Below are 2,841 nucleotides of genomic sequence, written 5' to 3'. Positions count from 1 at the left end.
GGTGTCCGGTTTAGAAAGTCCTTTCCTACACCTATATCTTGTAGGTTTTTCCCAAAGTTTTCTTCTAAGAGTTTCAGAGTTTCAGCCTTCAAATAGCTTTAGATATTTAAGTGACAATTGAATTTATTCTCATAATGGTTTTAATAGCTTTTGTATAATCTTCATCTCTATTATGAGATATAAAATGTATTTGTCAAATCTGTAATCATTATGCCAAAAAATCTGAATTACTGGAATATTTTTATATTGTTAAAACTGTAACTTTAATTGTAAAAAAAATTTTAAAAAAAAGAGCAAATTTAAAAAAATATTTTGAATAATAGATAACTAATACAATAAAGGAAAAATCCAAATCAATTGGATTTTTATACAGGAATGCCTTTCAGCCCAAAGCAGCAAACTGAAACACCCAGCCTATTTTTCCATAATAGCTGGAGACAGGATTTCTGGAAATGAACTTGCAAAAACATACTATTATATATATAATGTTTCCTGCCCCAAAATGAGTGCTGTGGTAGAGGTAAGGAACTCATTTAACATATTTTTATTATGATATTTTAGAAAGATTGTGAAATTATAGCCAGCCTGGCCTACATATTAAGATATTACCTTGGCTGGGGATACAGCTCTGTGGTAGGGAGATTACCTAGGATTTGTAAGGCACTGAGTTTAATCCACAGCACTGAAAAAAATTCCTGCCACAGCTACTAGCTCTTCCAGCTGATAGGAAGAATAGAGACATCTGCATGGCTGATGAAAGAGTGCCTAAAGGAAAGATGCATTTGTCCCTAGGAGAAAGAGAGTCAACACCCTCTTAGAAAATCATGTTTCAGGAGAGCTTTGATGTACAGACACATACTGCTTTCTCTCAAGGGATATATAGAAACAGCATCATTGTCGGAGCCTGTCTTGGATTCCCTACACCTTCACAGACTCGTCTAGCAATCTTCTTTTCACAAGCTGCTGCATTCTTCACTGGATTCTCAAGTCATTTTCAGACTTCCTCCTCCAGCTCTTTCCCTCATCAGGTTCATTAGTCTAGTTGAAAATATGACCTCTCCAATTTTCTTTTACTTTCACTACCCTTGATCAAATCCAGTTGTCTTCTTAATATCAACACTTTAGGAAGCTCAAGCTCCCAAAATTTAATCTTGACTTCCTTCCTTTTCTATTCCTCACTCTTTGCTCCTGAGTATATCAAATGGTCTTTCAGTGTTTGTTAAATTATGGAACTATTGGTCAGAATTAATGTTCAATATTTTGTTTCTCTTTTATACAGATTTGTTTCTAGGAAAACTAGCAACGAGAATCTATCACACACCTGATGGTGACAGTTAATGGCAAAATGCAGTCCACTGTGAGGGTGCGGAGAGGGTTCAGCTTCTGACCTTGCACATAAGCAAGACACTGCTGTGTTTAGCCAAGTACAGAAGGAGTCACATTATTTGAAGTGGGCTGTATGTAGTTAAACATTAATTTGAAAAAGATCACTGTCACTCTGTTTCAGCATCCTTACAGCCATAAAATGTAAAAGTCATTGAATTTCAGTAATGGAAATGATCTTAGAAATACAGTAAAGATGCCCTTTTGAAGAAAATCACCCTTTGTATCACATCTCAGAACAGGCTTTACTTTTGATGGAACACTGCAGATTTTTAGTATAATGCCATGCGGCCCAAGTCTTTTCCCAGGAGGCTACACTATCTTAGTGCAATAATAAGTATTTTGATTTGTTTTTTCTTTTCTTCTTTTGAAAGTGTGTTGGATTTTTGAGACACGGTCTCACTAAGTAGCCCTGGCTAGCCTGGAACACATTATATAGACTAGGTTGGCCTTGAACTTACCGATATCCACCAGCCTCTGTCTCCCAGTGTGCCACCAGAGCTGGTTAATGATATCTTTGCATGACTATGTGAACATTCGTTGGTAGAAAAATTGTTGAGATAAGAAAGACAGAAAGAGGAAGAGAAAGAGAGAAAAAGAGAGAGAGAATAAGAGAGAGAGGAGCAGTTGGCATCTAGTTCTGCTTCTAATTGCGAATGCAATGTGAGTAACTGTTTCAGGTCCTGCTACTGTGACGTCACTGCCAGGATGGACTACAATTTGACCTGTGAACCAAGCTAAGTGCTTTCTCCCTTAAAGTGCTTTTGTCAGAGAATTTTGCTACAGCTACAGAAAAAGAGACCAAGACAAAGCTAAATGCCATACTTGTCAGTTTTGTAGCTCAAGTTCCTAAAACAGGTCTGATCACAATCGTGTTTATTGTTTAAAGACTGAATTCATGTTAACTTGGCATTTTTTTCAAAAAAGTGTCATCTCTGTTAGTTTGAGAAGGTCCTTTAACTTTTAGATAGTGTAATTCAACCTATAAAACAAATCTAGTGGCTCATGTTAACATGTCTTTTATGGAACATGGTTTCAACAGGATTGAAGATGAAAATTCTGTTCCTCATAGACAAACCCTAAACAGACATTGTGACATCCATGCATCAAAGTGGCTCTGATTCTATCTGTACTTTTTTTTTTTTTTTTTTTTTTTTTTTTTTTTTGTCTTTTTGACACAGGGTTTCCCTGTAGTCCCAGCTGACCTGAACTTACTATGTAGACTAGGCTGGCCTTGACTCACGAGGATCTGCATGCCTCTGTCTCCTGAGTGCTGGGATTAGAGGCGTGTGCCACCATGCCCGGCTTTATATGTACTCTTTTAGGAAGCATTTGTTACATTTGTAAATTAGAGATTAGTCAAATCAATGCACCTTTAAATTGTGTCAAGATTGTTTTAAGAAAAATCTAACATGGTTGTCTGATGCAGTAAATACCAAAATATCATGTAGAACTTTC

The 2,841-nt window shown here is 36.5% G+C and overlaps 1 protein-coding gene across 5 annotated transcripts in view; it reads right to left on the bottom strand.

Annotated features, from left to right (window-relative positions):
* Cdh18 (cadherin 18) overlaps positions 1-2,841 on the bottom strand; it is an 814,309-nt gene that overhangs the window by 485,377 nt on the left and 326,091 nt on the right. The window lies entirely within an intron of this gene.

The sequence above is a fragment of the Nannospalax galili genome, unplaced genomic scaffold (assembly GCF_000622305.1).
Source record: "Nannospalax galili isolate Female #2095 unplaced genomic scaffold, S.galili_v1.0 scaffold207, whole genome shotgun sequence".
Taxonomy (NCBI): Eukaryota; Metazoa; Chordata; class Mammalia; order Rodentia; family Spalacidae; genus Nannospalax; species Nannospalax galili.
Note: the sequence above shows the minus strand (reverse complement) of the source record. Positions and strands in the feature narration are given on the sequence as shown.